The following is a 311-nucleotide window of genomic DNA, read 5'->3' on the forward strand; positions in this document are numbered from 1 at the left end:
ATTTAACTTGCGAGGAAATATTAAACATTTATTCCAGAAATAGTTAATAAATGCTTACTTTGTGTCAGGTTTTTGGATATGCTATGAGAATGCAACACAATCCAGTTATACACATACAGTCCCTGCTATAGCGACTTTAACTTTTAGTCAGGTAAGATGGACAGTTCAAGAAGCAGTAAAATAGGAAAAGAAAATTCCATAATAGTCTGGGAGTGTGTAGGAGAGTACCTAACTATAATATAAAACAGAATAACAGAAGGCCTGCTTGTAGAAATGCTTCTTATACTGAACCTGAAATGAGGAATAAGAGC

Source organism: Propithecus coquereli, unplaced genomic scaffold, assembly GCF_000956105.1.
Source record: "Propithecus coquereli isolate 6110/MARCELLA unplaced genomic scaffold, Pcoq_1.0 Scaffold204, whole genome shotgun sequence".
NCBI classification, from domain to species: Eukaryota; Metazoa; Chordata; class Mammalia; order Primates; family Indriidae; genus Propithecus; species Propithecus coquereli.